The sequence below is a fragment of the Chenopodium album genome, chromosome 7 (genome assembly GCF_948465745.1).
Source record: "Chenopodium album chromosome 7, dcCheAlbu1.1, whole genome shotgun sequence".
In the NCBI taxonomy this organism is placed as follows: domain Eukaryota; kingdom Viridiplantae; phylum Streptophyta; class Magnoliopsida; order Caryophyllales; family Amaranthaceae; genus Chenopodium; species Chenopodium album.
The window spans coordinates 19,499,428-19,514,860 of NC_137840.1; positions in this window are offsets into that span (position 1 = coordinate 19,499,428).

Genomic DNA, 15,433 nt, shown 5'->3' on the forward strand with positions numbered 1-15,433 from the left:
AAAAAGCTACTAACAATAGTAACCACGGTGGTTGGAAAGGAAAGAAGAACGACAATACTTCTTCTTCCGAAAATGTCCACTCTAGTAACAATGTTAGTGCCTTTGACCACAATGAAGTCTTAGCCATGGATAACCAAGGATCTAAAAAGAAACCCTAAAGAGAGCTCACACCCATTGGAAGGACCTATGACGTTGCTTTCGATCGTTTTTATGGTCGAGAATTAATAAAACCTATCCGCCCCACTGAAGATCGATCTTTGAGATGGAAACCCAACTCTTATTGCAAGTACCATCAAGGAAACGGTCATACCACGAATGAATGCTACAAGTTTCAAAATCTCATTTAAGATCTCATAGAAGCAAACAAGATCCCATTGCCTCTAGCTAGCAAGAAGACTGGGTGATGATAAAGCAAACGACACAAGAAAAGAGGCGAGGTTTAACGACAAGATTTCATGACCTCTTTTTTTTATTTCTTTTTCATTTTTTCTTTTCCCCAATAAGTCTATCATGCGCACAGTTTATTTTCCTTAGATATACTTTGTAGGTTTTTTCTTTTTCCCTTTTAATAAAATGAGCATTTATTTACTTGCATACGATCATCGTGTTACATCGGAAAAAAAAAATATATTCATGTCGAACTAAGCACATGGTATACCAGTGATTTGAGGAACCCCTTGTAGCCACATCATATAATCTTTCACCCTTCAAATATACAATCTTTTCTTGATAAACCACTTTGAGCCTCGTCTAACAATAAAACTTTTCTTTCTTTTACCCACATCTAACTAACCATAGGATGGGATGGTGTGTAACTTATGCAATTTTAAAAGTTTGAGCAATTCAAAATATTAAAATTGATAAAAAAATAAGCAAAAATAAAAAGTGTACAAAAGGGAAAGTGTTCCCATGTCTTTGATATGAAAATGTCTTTGATATGAACATGTCTCAGATTGTGTCTCTTATCGAGTGCTCGGTAACGTGCCTGAGAAACATGAATGCCAAGTAAGTGATAGACCCCATGATCGAGATTTCCCACACTTATCAATAAAAATGCAAAAGCAAAAAAAGAGAGCAAAAAAAATAAAAAAAATAAAAAAATAAAAAATAAAAAAGAGCTCAAAAGTGAGAAAACTCAAGCATTAAAATACAAAGATTCAAAAGCAAAGTTGCACACCTTGGGGGCTTATCTAGGGTCTAGAGCCTTTATCCTCTTGTTCTTCAAACTTTTAGCCTAACCACGTAACAACCCTTAAAAGACCTCTTTGAGGTATACACATACTTGTGCAAGGTTCGGCTAGAGCTACGTTCGGCCTTATTCCTAACGGATACGTAGGCAACCTCACATTGAGGTGCGGCCGTAATAAAATGCATTCACATTCACACATCATGAACATATCAAGGGATCTCCTATGCTCATCCATATCTACTTAGAGCTAGACTTGGGGGATTGATCCCTACATCATTATCCTACCCGGCCTAAGAGTCACCACCATTTAACTCTTTTCAACATATTTTTCCACACACTTAGCCCTTGTGGCCTAACTTTAGTATCACTATCACACACATCATAGATACATGACCAAATATACTTCCCTTAGGAACCCTTTGTCATGAAATCTTAACACAACGTTGAAGCATACTTCTTCATAACAAAATCACTCATCACTCATCACTCATCACTGCATCACAAAGTATGAAGTGCTTAGCCTCCGTGCCTAAGTTACCCAAATACTTACATCATTGAGTTAACAATTGAGATAAACTAGGATGAGTTAATACTTGCACTTTTAGAAATAGTATCAAACAACATTTGACTAAGCTCATTCAACATGCACCATCAAACACTTTGATTCTTTTTCGCGTCTTTCTTTTTCGGGAGAAAGTCGGTGCCCTCCACAAAAATGACGGAATTTTTTTGCTTTTTTGCATTTTGAGTCAAGCACATCACAATACAATGCACACACGGGTCACGAGTCACACATGTAAATTCACCTTTGGTAAACCTCAAGTCAGTCAGTCACGTTGAGTCAACCTCAAGTCAGTCAAGCCTTAGGTCAACCCTAAGAAAAGCACTAGCAAAGTCTTTTGGCAGTCTTTTGATTTTTACAGGATACAACTATTCAGCAAAGCTCCTGTTTGCAGCCAACTAAACAATCTCAGTCAATCAAAGCTCTATTGTTCAGAGACCCGTGGGCAATCCTTTAAAAGCTCTATTGTTCAGAGACATGTGGACAATCCTTTGAAAGCTCTATTGTTCAGAGACGTGTGGACAATCCTTTCAAGCTCTTTTGTTCAGAGACGCGTGGACATATCAAAAAGCTCTTTCACTTAGAGATGCGTGGGCATATCATTCAAATCTCTTTGTTCATAGACGCGTGGACATGTATCACTCAGAGACGCGTGGGAATCCTATTTGTAGAAACCTAAAAATATCTCCCCAAAACCAAACCCAATGATAAAGAACCTTTCACCGCCATTATTTGTTGGGTTGAGTATTTTAATCTTGGAGTGCTTAAATCTATATTTTCATTTCATAAAATAACCCAATTCCTAGCCCATTTCCCCAAAATAATTCATTTTGTGTCCTTTTCTATAAAAATGTTTAGTCCAGTTTATTTTGGTCCATAATCTGGGTCCAATGATTTAATATTTTGATGGGGCTTGAAAAGAGAATTCCAACGACATATTATAAGCCCAAATTCGAGTTATAACGAATAAGTTACGACCAAAATATTGAACTGACCCCAAACCGAACCTAAGCCCACCTTACCTACGATCCAATGATCATGTAGAGGGTCCAAATAATTTAATCCCATTCCTAAACTAATTAGGATTAATTAGAAGCTTCTATAAGTTTCTAAAATATCTTAATTATCCTTTTTGAAAAGATAAGATTAAAGAGTTTGAAATTAAATAAAACTTTCTTTTTGAAAATCCTATTTCTATCCGAATTGAAAGACGTTCAAAGATGGTAAGATATGATTTTGGTGCTTTATTTTTTAATCCAAATTTTATATTGTTGGATATCCCTTTAAATTATCTTTCCAATGATATATTATAATATTAATTCTGAGCTACAACGGAAAAGATATGAATAAAATGTCAAACTCTATCCAAAACTGACACAGTCTCACTATTTCTGATATGTCATTTATTCTAAAACATATTTTAATCTTATTCCAATTTCTGGATCAAAATATATGATAAAAACAAAAATTGTAAAAACTGCAGTCTATCGAGTTTTATTCCGATTTAATTCGGATCTTATCTTGTTTTTTTCGAACCTTCTTTTTTCTCTATAAATAGAGGTCATATCTCCCCTTTTATCAATCATCAACAATCTTGATCACAAAATAATTTTATCCTCCCTCTTTAGCCTAAACACTAGCCTCCCTATTCTTTTATTCCTTCCTTAAGCACTCCAAGGAGTTCATACAATACCCAAAGTTCTTTACTTAGACCAAGGCGTGAAAAGGTAGAATTAACTGAGGGTTTGGACCAAATCAATTCTAATTTTTATTTAATTTAATTTAATTTTCATTTGATTTATATTTTTATTGAAGTTACTAATAGTTTATTCATGATGTAGCAATTCAAGGAAACGCGGAAAGTGAGTAATTAATCACTTAATTACTCTTATTTTTATTCTTGTTGCTTGTATCTTGATTAGGCTAATGTATGATTTGATTTGACTAACGATATTAGAGTTAAATTGCTTCCAATATTCTGGTTATTTTTTATCACCATATTGCATGTTAAAGGGAATATGTAATTTAAAATCACGGCTTATAAGATAATTCAGACAACCAGTTTAGGTTCCTTTTTAATCTTGTCACTAAATCAAGTGATCACAATATTTTAGAATTATGTGTTGCATTAATATTCAACCAATTTAGTCTAATAATAGTTTAGAGAAAATTTAACCTTTGTTTGCATGTCTTTGAGATAGCAGGAATCACTTTTCACTATAAGAATCGAGTAGAGGCCAATACGGGCAAATGTGACTCCAAGAATCATTTCGTACCATCATCCCTGATCCTCCTTTCGTGTTTCCGAACCATATGGAGTTAGTAATCTCATGGATTATGAATGGGGTGTAACCTTCATAGGTCAATCTTTGTTGCCTATCGGTTTCCCTTATCGTGGTTGCCTTTTTATGATCTGTGAACGGTTTACAAGTTCCTTAAAAACTTGCTGGCGGCTCCCTACTTTCCTTATCCCTAATCGTTGTCCGTAATCGTTTTCAAATCCTATTTCCTAAGAGTGCCAAGAATATTCACAACATGCTTTTACGTCGGCGCACTTCAAATGACGCCTACAATTTGGCGACTCCACTGGGGAGGATTCTTGGTTATTTATCGATTTGAGTGATCGGTATTTAATTAAGATGAGTGGATGAGACTTGAATGATTCTTGAATTGTATTCCTGCGATTTAATTGGCATTGTCACATATGCATATGCATTTCAGATTACCTATTTTGCCACTATAGTACGGGTTCTACATATGTGGCTAGCCCAGGGGTTATAAGCTCTATCAACCCAAAAACGCTCATGGCAATAAGGGTTCATAAGAGTTTTTTAATCCACCAAAACCATGGAGTCGAGTTCGATTTCATCACGAACTCGCGGAGCCGCCCATTGGCATACACCCTCAAGGGAGGCTGCCTTGCTAACGCATCCAAACTCTTAACCATGGTACCCTTTGACACCCAAAAGCTTGACCATAGAGGAACATAGAACTTGACTTTAGGTTGCGAACTTTATTGCATCATGCATGACAATGTGCTTATATGTTCATGTTTTTATTGACTTTTTTATTTTTATTTTTTTCTCTTGTCAAATACTTTTTTTTATTTAAGTCGAGTCATAGTCTTTTTTTTATTATTTATTTATGAGTCAACCTGGGTTTTTATTCCCGTATCTTGCACAAGCGTTAACTTGTTTTGGTCATAGCCGGAGTTCTAGAAATAGTTATGTAACACCCTAGAAATTCCTTTCCTTTAAATACCCACTTTACTCTTTAAAATACGATTTAGGAATATCTAAGGCATTACCGCCACCGTGAAAACAGCTAAGGCAATTGTCAAAGATACACAGCGGAAGACTTAAAATTAAAAATCGTTTAAACAAGTCAACCCAAAAGTCCACCAAACGAAAGTAAGGTTTAAAACCGAAACAAACAAAGTCAAATAAAATCAAACTACAACTTCGAACCATTAAAGGCCCTTATTCAAAACTGTTCCAAAACCAAACCTTTGCGTTAGTCCACACAGAATATTTCATAAATAAATAAAGCATAAAACACATTGTAAACTAATGGAAACTAGCATGATTCACTCTTCACTCATGCCCCGTCATGAATATGCTTCAATACCTGAAAAGTTTATCTCTACTTGTCCCCACTACTCTCCATTAAAAATGGGTCATTATAGGGCCAAGATAAAGACATGGCCAAACACACAAACACACACAATCAGCAAAGTTGAGTACATAAGCGTAACTAAACACACTAACATGCTTTCACCTATCAACACACACTTACCACAATGCACATGTTTACAAGCACACACAAAAAATCAACAAGACACTTTAACTAGACACTAAATAATTCATTTAGCGTTGATTACGCATCGAACGGGTTTCCAACTATACCTCCCCCAAATAAATTGAGGTTAGCTGACACGGGAGCTAACCGTGCTAGCGAAAAAACCACTCAAAGGTGGCGGAATTCGTGCGCATAATAATAAATAAAAAGGAATGTACAGCGTCCTGTACTCCATTAGAAGTCATGGTTAAATATAAAACCCCATAACTCCCCCCATTGTTCATACTTAAGGTATATACGTTCCAAGAGTTTTGGTGCGTAATCTCTTTCACTTTACGTTATTTACATGTTATTGGACTTAGTGATGACTCTCAAAGCATAATAAATCAATCAACAATAATTATATTTTGGGCATGTTGTGTTTGAACCACACTTTTAATTATGGCAAGTTAGAATGCATGATTAATTAAACTACATGTTTAATTATGTTTGGAATATTGAAAAGGAATTTTATTATGGTTCAAATAATTTTTATTGATGCTTTAAGCATGAGGAAGAAGCTATATAAGTGTCTATGTACACAAGGGATAAATTGTATGTTGGCTAACACCGAGGGATAGGATTTTTGGCGCTTAATGCGTTTAGGGTGTCTTTGACACTGAGGTAGAATTAAAAAGGGTTCAACATTAAATAATATGTTGAACCCTTAATTTTCCAATCCATAAACCATCACAAATAATTCATGCTTCACCATTCAATCACCAACACCATTAATTCACAATTCCATACATAAACCTTAGCATGATACTACTTGTAATTGATTGAAATCAAGTCTAGCATGATTCTACATCATCAAAATATTCTAAGTACGCGAACGTACCTTGAGTACGATCTTAAAATCGCCACAACTAATAGAAATTGCTTACTTCGAAGTCTCCCAACCATTAAAATTATAATAGAGTATTAAAATCCACTCTAAACAAATTTCCAGCAATATATACTATTTTAAAACCCCTCATAATTTAATTAAAGTAAGCCGAAATTATATTTAAAACACCATAATTGAGTCCCAATTAATGGGTAATTAAAATTCCTTCAAGAAACATAATATTAAGTGTTCTACATAAAATTACAGCACTTTATTTTAATTAAAACTTGCTCTAATTACGCCTTAAAACACTTAAAATAAAGATCTAAACCAATATACATCATAACCCTTCAACAATTCATAAATCAAGAACCTAGGGTTTCATAAATTGGGGCTTTTTTTTTTAATTAAAATCAAATATGAAAACTAATTAATATAATAATTATAATCAAACATCAAAAATAAAATTTCAAAACTCATAATTTACACTTAGATTTAAGCATAGATTAAATTAAAATAATAAAGCTTATTTTTTTTATACACTCGAAAAAAGGGGAAAGAGAAGGCAGCCACCTGCTGCTGGCAGCGGCGGCCACCTGCTGACGTTGTTGGCAGCGGCAACAACCTGCTGCCGGTGGCTGGCAGTGGTGGAGGGGGGGCGGAAAAACAGGGCAGTCGAAAAAAAGAAAGGGAAAGGGGAAAAGAAAAAGAAGGAAAAATAAGGAGGAGAGAGAGAAGTTTACCTTGGGTTTTTCTCCACTCTGGGCAAAGTTGATTTGCCTCATAAGTGGGATATTTATACCCCTTTTCAACTAATCCCTTTTTCCCTAAACTTTCCTCTTTAGTTTTTCCTAATCCCTTCCCTTATAAAACTTGTTAAAATTAAACTTTCTTAAAATAAAACCCCATCTTTTATAAATAAAGAAATTGAATAAATTTTCCTTTTATAAAAATATTAGTTCAAATGCCATAATAAAATATTAAAATTATTTAAATACTTTATAAAATACATATTTTTAATAAAATACGTATAAAAATACGGGGTATTACAAGTTACGTGTTGTGAAACCTATGGATTTGTAGCCCTGATTTTTATCTTTCATTTGGAGCTAGTTTCATCCTAATCAAAGTCACAGATCAAAAGTTATAACCAATATACTACAGCATGTCCAGTTTAGGTGTCTTTTTAGCGTTACCTTTTTTTTTATTTTTTTAAAAAAGAAATTCGTGTCAAGCTAGTATTAGCCAACTCCTTTAATCCGTGTCAACTCGTATAACATAGGATTGTAGATTTTAATTTTTATTTATTTTTTTTATATCCACGATTCCTAACTCTTCTAGAATTCTAGTCCTCTTCCTAGTTTCTTGTGATTTTTTGTGCTAACCTTAACATGTTTTCTTTGTCTTTGATTATGGAATTATGACTAATGATTGCCAGTGGACCGTTTTCACCCAGTACACAGCATAAACATTAAAATTGGACAAAATTAATCAAGTTAGTTTGTCTTTTAGTCAATTTAGTTTGTCTTTTAGTCTTTCGTTCTATTTGGTCATTAGGTCCTTTGTTTTTCACAACATCCTCATGTCTAGCCATGCGGTCATACCATGAGTCTTAATAAACTCACTTAATCACACATGTTGAGTCATTGCACACACTTTTTCTTCGAGTAATGCACTATATTATTTATGATCGTATACTAGAACCATGCATGCATCGTTTTCCGTCGTAATAGGAATGAGTGGAGTATTTCCCATCAGTTTTCAAAATCGTTTCATACACTCTTCCTTTTCAATCCGAGTATTGAATGAATGTATTAAGTGACATCTTCCTTACACAGTACTTGATTCTAAAATCACCAGGCAATAGTTGGAAGAATAAGGGGAACGTCATTCCTTCCTTCTTTCCTTCAAATCAAAGCATCAATAACAAGAAACTTTTTTCCTCATCATGCGGCAACAAGTAACTCATAAACAACCAAGAAGACAAAGCACGATGCAAGCTTCTCACCAAGATTTCATGTTTTCTTCTTCTTTTGTTTCAAACCATTCCCCCTAAAAAAGTCTAGCATAGGTTCTCCTTATCCATGTGTCTATGTGTCACATTTCTTACCTTCTTCATAAAAGAGAATCTCTTTCTTACATTCGATCATGTGATTAGCCAAAAAAAAAAAAAAAAAAATAAATCAATTGCCGAACTGAACACAAGGTATACCAATGATTTGAGGTACCTTTGCAACCAATTCATTCCCACTAACCGTTCAATCACATTCCATTTCTTCATCAACCACTTTGAGCCTCGTCTAACGATTGGCCTTAATTTCAACCCACATTCACCTAGCCCTGGGATTGGAAAGTGTGAAATTTATGTAACATTCAAAAAGCAAGTTAAAAAAAAAGTAGCAAACACTAGTGGAAAAAATTCCATTTGTAACACCTTATTCGTAACGGGCAGTAATTTGCCCGTTACAATAAACCTATTCGTAACAGGCAAAATAATGGTCCGTTACGAATAATACATTATTCATAACAGACATCATTTTGCCCATTACAAATACCATTTTTCGTAACGGACTATTATTTTGCCCGTTACAAATACTTTATTGTTTGTAACGGGCACCAATTGCCTGATACAAATAGGTTATATGTTAAAAAACCCTAGATGTCTAACTTCATTTTTTAGCAGCCGAACCAGCCGTCACTCACATCACTCTCCTCTCTCTCTGTCTCCCCTCTCTTTCGCTCTCCTCAGGTTTCAATGGCGATTTTCATTGAACATAAAACAAACATTCAGATTTCCATTTAAATACAAAATCATCACTACAAAACCCTAATTTCCCAAATCCATCCTTAAATTACAAACCCTAATTAAAATCAATCAAACTTAATCTCAAGCCCTTTCACCACAAATCCGACAAGAAAGATGAATATCCTTAGGCATTATAGTAACCCTCTTAGCATGAATAGCTTAAAGGTTAGTATCCTCAAACAAACCAACCATCAACAGCCTCCTGAAGAGCGGCAACGACGGAGCTTTGGAAGCGAAGATCGGTCTTGAAATCCTGAGCAATTTCTCTTACAAGCCTCTGAAATGGAATTACTATTAATGGGATTACAATCCTGAGCAACGTTGTTCTTGGTAATTTCCCCCTTTTTTGGGTTTTTGATTTGACGACTTAATTTTTTTTTTTTTTTGTAATTTTGCGATTTTGATTATGATTTTGTTATTGTTTGGAGATGTGATTAGGTAAGAAGGAAAGAAGGATTCGGAAGCTGAGGTTGATTTTGCAGAAGATGCTTAATTTTCCTTGAAATTTGATGATTTTATTGATGGGTCTGCTTCTTCGCCTATTTTGACTAAGTTGGCTCCAAATTCCTGGTAATTTATCTCATTATCCGCCATTTTTGTTGATTATAATGTTATTATTTTGTTTTTTTTTTCTGATTAAAGGGTTTTAATTGTTAGTTGACTTTGCTATAATTTGATTTGGACAAGTGATGTGGGAAACGACAATGTTCTTTTTTTTTTTTTTTTTTTTTTTTTTTGCAAGTTTACTTTGAGATTTGCTATAATTTGAGATGAACAAGTTTAGGACAGTAGGAAGATCAAATTGAATATGGGTCATTGGTTGGCTTTTGTAGACTTGTGTAAGTGGCACTGGGAATGGAGATTGCGGCAATACCAATGTTTGATCACAAATTGAGAAATAAAATTATATTCAGAAGCTCTCAAAATGTTCCTGTTTTTTTTATTCATTTCACGCATGAATTAGGGTTTTAAAAGTTCACTATTCAATTCAAGTGATTAATTTTCATTTTAAGTTTGGAATTAACAAAAAAAATTTAAGTTTGGAATTAACAAAAATTTTGATATGAGCTTGCTTTGCTAAACAGGTACTGTAGAAGACCCCATTGTGTTATTGTAAAGGAAAATAGAGGATGAAGTATAACAACAGAGTCAATTAGTAGGTACAGAGTTTCCTATATTCAACCTTTTTTTTCTTTAATTAAGGCTTTGTTGTTATTGGTGTTGTTGGGAGATGTTTATGCAAGATTGTTATGCATCTTCCAGTGTCCCTTTCCAAGTTTCGAGTGTCTCTTTTTCTATGGGGATTAAATTCTCCTATTGCTATAATTTTTATGCCAATTAGATTTATGTATGGGATTTCTGGGGAAGGGAGAAAGGTCCATCCGTCCATGTGACTTAGACAGACAGGGCACAGGGTCATTGAAGCTTTGAGTTGAACCTTTGGGATTGGTGGTAGCATTTTGAGCTCTATGGAGTTTTGTTTTTTTAATAGTTTAAAAATGATGAATACACCCAGCTATGGATTGTTGCATTATAATATAATGTCATCGGGTTTGATTCAATAATTTTCAATTTTAAATTCGAGTCAATTCGACGCTGTTTTACAACCAGATTGAATGTTTTATACTACCTGTGAAGTCATGCTGGGAAATTTTGTGTGCATATCCCATAGTGTTCCACTGTAGTTACTAGTTAGATAATGATGTAGCTACTCTTTTACGGATTGTCAATGAGCTATCTTCTGACCTTCAGATATTCCATAGTAGTTAGTTGTTTCAGCTATTGCATCTTTTAGGGATTGTCAATACACTATCTTCTAATCTGTAAAGAACTTGAACCAGAACTTTATAATATTTTTACTTTAGAGTCTGAAGTATTAGTGAATAATAGTGTGGTTGGATTAGTGGATTACTATGTAAAGGCCGTTCTAGCTATATAAGAAACCCCTGATTCAATTGTCCTTAGCAGTTAGACATGCAAGGACAACCACATAGCCTATTTGGGAACATTGGTGCTCATATAGCACCTGCAAAGTGTAAATGGGTGTATTAGAGGCGTGGCTTGAAATTCTTATTTAATCATGGAGGATGTAGGAAAGGCTTTAGTGGTCAATACCTGTTAACATGGCTCAAGTATTCTTATATACTCCTATTTTCAATAGTGGTGAAGTATCTGATTCTGATATGTGTTAGTAATTCACACGCTATAGTTATGGACGTTTCTTACATTTTGGAGCTTTTGAGAGATTTGCTCTGGCATTTTTCTTTCTGATTTTCATGTGTTTCACTATGTCAAGTTTTTAATTGTGACAGACTTCGCAACGTAAGTTACATGTGCTTGACATATATACTAATATTTAGCGGCTTGACCGCTGTTAGCTAATCTAATAGGGCTCTGTTGTTTTGTGCATGTTTATTCACTTTCTATTTTAAATTTTCTTCCCTGGATTATCGCAATCTGTAGTGCAGGTGACAGAACTATAAACTTAATACTAAACGTAAGAGGCTTTCGATCTTATCTATTTTTGTTACCCTTTCAAGTTATAACAGTCCTAGAAGAAGTGTTTTAGTTTCTATCCTAAGTCTTTTACTCTTTTAAGAGGAATGCCACTAGAGCTTCGGCTGTAGCAAAAATTAACAATGCTGCATTTATTGAAAGAATATGACTAACGTGATTTCCAATTTCAGTCACTTGTGGGCTTGTAGCGAGTTAGAGACTCATTTGGTGCCTGAAATTATTGCATTCAAGCTAGCATATTGAACTGATTCTGTCAGTCTTGTCAGCTGTTCTCAAGTTTTTTCTGGAGGAATGATGTGAAATGGCAAGGACCAATTTACTGATCAATTCGCGGTACAGAGTACAAGTAGTCCTTTAATTTATTTACGTAGTTGTGTTGTATTATGAAGTCTTAACTTCAATATAACATAACTAACCCTCTCTCGCGGTATTCTATTTAGGTGTGTATCACTGCGCGGGAGTTGATTGACTGCTCTTAAGGTCTTCTCGCCTCTCTGGTGTGGTCAATAAGGGCTAGAGACCCCCACAATTCTTTTTAACGGGAAGATTTTTGGAAGACTGTTATTTCATAAGGCTCAATTAGGGCATTTTGGTGCTGATTGTAATGGGGGCATTTTGGTATTGATTATAATGGTTATTGAGGGGTTCTGGCACTATTAGAGATGTTTGTCATTAAAATGCTTTTTTTTTTTTTAAAGGATCTTTGTTTTAGTTTTAGTTATTAGGAAATAATTAAAGCACCTTTTGCTGATTATATATTACTTGTTAATTATTAAGTGTTTACTATATATATATATATATATATATATATATATATATATATATATAAAATAATTGTGCAAGCTAGCTGTCCAGCAAGTGCTGTATTTTTTTTTAATTGATCCTCACAATACTCGTAACGGGCACTTGAAAATCCCGTTACGAATAACCCATTATTCGTAATGTTGCCCGTTACGAATAATGGGTTATTCGTAACGGGATATTCTGGTGCTCGTTACGAATAACCTATTATTCGTAACGGACGGTGCCCGTTACGAATAAGAAAGGCCATCCGTAACGGCCGCATACGTAACGGCCACTGCCCGTTACAGATGAGCAGTTTTTGCCCGTTACGAATGGCCTTTTTTCCGCTAGTGAAAGCAACAATAAAACAATGTCTAAGGGCAAGTGCTTCAATGTCTTTGATATGAACACGTCTCAAATTGTGTCTGTCATCGAGTGCTTGGTACCGTGCCTGAGAAACATGAACGTTAAGTGAGTGACGGACCACATGATCTAAGATTGCCCACATTGATTCAAAAGAATTAAAAAAAAAAAAACTTGCAAAATTAAAAATTTTCAAATTCACAATTACACATCTTGGGAATTCTCTCGGGCCTTTAGTCTTATACCCTTTTCTTCCTTAAACATTCAGCTTAACCACATTACAACCCTTGAAAGACCTCTTTGAGGTGTACATACACTTGTTCAAAGTTCGGCTAGAGCTACGTTCGGCCTGATTCCTAACGGATACGTAGGCAGCCTCACATTGAAGTGCGGCCACATTCATATGCATTACCGAGTTAAAGATCCAATGCTTATCCCCAAAGTTATTAAAATCGGGATTCTACTTTGAATCGGAAGGGGCTATCAGAATCGAATCGTCAAATCGAATCGTAGAATCGTAAGATTCTACCGACATGCATAATCAAGACGTCAAATATAAATTTAATTAAATATATTGAAATTATGAGTTTGAAACCTAATTATTAGTAGGTAATAGTTATTTACCCATTAAGAAATCAATACTTGACAATATATATTTATAAAAACCTATATAAACATGTTTGTTACTTGTAAGGATTTCGCTAGTTCCGAAAAATATGTAAAATCGGGTAGAATCGTAAACCGAATCGTATGATATACAAGAATCTTAAAATCGTAAGATTGTAAGATTTAAATCGGTATTTTAATAACAATGCTTATCCCTATAACCCTATCCATCTAGAGCTAGACTTGGGGGCTTGAACGAACCAAAATCACAATAGCTTACCCAGCGTAAAGAGTCATCATCTTTGACTCTTCTCACATATATTTCCATCACCATAACCCTTGCAGCCAGCCTTAGTATCACATTCACACACTTCACTCACACATCCATATCCATATCGATCATCCTTCCCTTTAAGAACCCTTTATCATGAAATCTTGTTTCAGCACTGTACATATTTCATCATCTTTCAAGACAATATTCATTATAAGAAACATTGTATACTTTCTTAGCTTCCTGACCTGAGCAATATTCATTGTTTCATGCATTGCATAATGTGCCGAGAAACATTTATATATCAATGATTTTTAATCATACAAAGCATATCGTGCTTTGCTCCTTGACCCAAGCAACGTTCATTGTGTAATAATCACTTCATCCATTTACGTGCTTAGCTTCCAGATCTAAGTGACGTTCAAGATCGTTCTTTACACCATATATGATGCTTAGTTCCATGACCTAAGTTCATTCATCGTGTCACATGATGTAATTGTCCTTAGCCTCTTGGCCTAAGGACATGGATCATGCATACATTACTTTCAAGAAAAGCAATTCTATCCCTGCAATTCATTTCGTTTCCTTAACGAGGAAATTCAAAACTTTTTTCCTTTTTCATGTCTTTTCTTTTGGAGAAGTTCAAAACCTTTTCAAAATTTTCTCATCAAGGGAAGTTCGAAAATTAAGGTTTAGTTTTCACGTCTTACTTATCCAGGAGAAATACATGACAAAAATGACGGATTATTTTTTGTTTATGCATTTTCGGCTGCTTGTATCGGCACACACACCATATACACACACAACCACAAGTCATACACATTTCATGTCATGTCAAGTAAAACTTGGCCAAGTCAGTTGGTCAAGTCAATCATAATATATTCGAGTCCAATGGCAAATTTATTTTTGTAGGTCTCATTTACAGCCCACGTTTGGGGACAAGCGAACCAACTACATCCCATGTCCGGGACAAGCGGACCATCTACAACCCACGTTTGGGACAAGCGAACCAACTACATCCCACGTTCGGGGACAAGAAAACCAACAACATCCTACGTTCGGGACAAGCAAACCAACTACAGCCCGCGTTTGGGGATAATCGAACCACCATCATTTCATGGCGCAAGGTTCTCGATACACAGAGACTTCCAATCTTTTTAGACAAGTTTTTCCTCAAGAATGGAAAATTATCGGTCGTTGTCATCTCTGAAAGCGAAGAAGTCAGCGATTACATCATATGTCGACTTTCCTCAAGCATGGAAAGTATCTCAATCGGTGGGTTTCTACAAGCAAAGAAAACTGCCAAAATCATATTTCGACTTTCCTCAAGCATGGAAAGTATTATCGCTTGGTTTCTTCAGGCATAGAAAACCATCAATTCATATGTCGACTTTCCTCAATCATTGAAAGTATTATCCGGTGGATATCTTTGAGCATAGAAAGCCGCCAAATTCATATGTTGACTTTCCTCAAGCATGGAAAGTATTATCCGGTGGATTTCTTCAAGCATAGAAAGCCATCAATTCATATGTCGACTTTCTTCAAGCATGGAAAGTATCATCCGGTAGATTTCTTCAAGAATAGAAAGCTACCAAACTCGTTAGTCGGCTTTCCTCGGGCATGGTAAGCATTTCAACAAACGTCATCCAGTAGATTCCTTCAAGCATAGG